The sequence below is a fragment of the Macadamia integrifolia genome, chromosome 9, assembly GCF_013358625.1.
Source record: "Macadamia integrifolia cultivar HAES 741 chromosome 9, SCU_Mint_v3, whole genome shotgun sequence".
Classification (NCBI taxonomy): Eukaryota; Viridiplantae; Streptophyta; class Magnoliopsida; order Proteales; family Proteaceae; genus Macadamia; species Macadamia integrifolia.
The window spans coordinates 40,903,978-40,904,288 of NC_056565.1; the positions used below are offsets into that span (position 1 = coordinate 40,903,978).

Consider the following 311-nt stretch of genomic DNA (forward strand, 5'->3'; position numbering starts at 1 on the left):
AAATATCCTTTTCCTCCTATGGTTCTTTCACTCTCTTGGGTTGATTCCCACTCACGGGTTTTGTCAGCTAAGTCAAGTAAGAATTCCCATGCTTTTCCTTCATCTGTAAAGGATGTGAATCCCTCAGGGCACATAGACTCTATCATTTGTTTAGTTGGGTAATCAATACCCTCATAAATTATTTGACATAAATGCCATAGGTCTAGGCCATGGTGAGGGCATTCTTGGAGTAGATCCTTGAATCTCTCCATAAGTTTGGAAAATGACTCACTAGGCTTTTGCCTAAACTGAAGGATATCACTTCTAAGCTT

The 311-nt window shown here is 39.9% G+C and overlaps 1 non-coding gene across 1 annotated transcript; it reads left to right on the plus strand.

The window, feature by feature from the left end:
* The first annotated feature begins 204 nt into the window (after nucleotides 1–204).
* Nucleotides 205–311, plus strand: LOC122090237. Its single transcript, XR_006143478.1, has one exon. It is a non-coding gene; the product is annotated as a small nucleolar RNA R71 (small nucleolar RNA).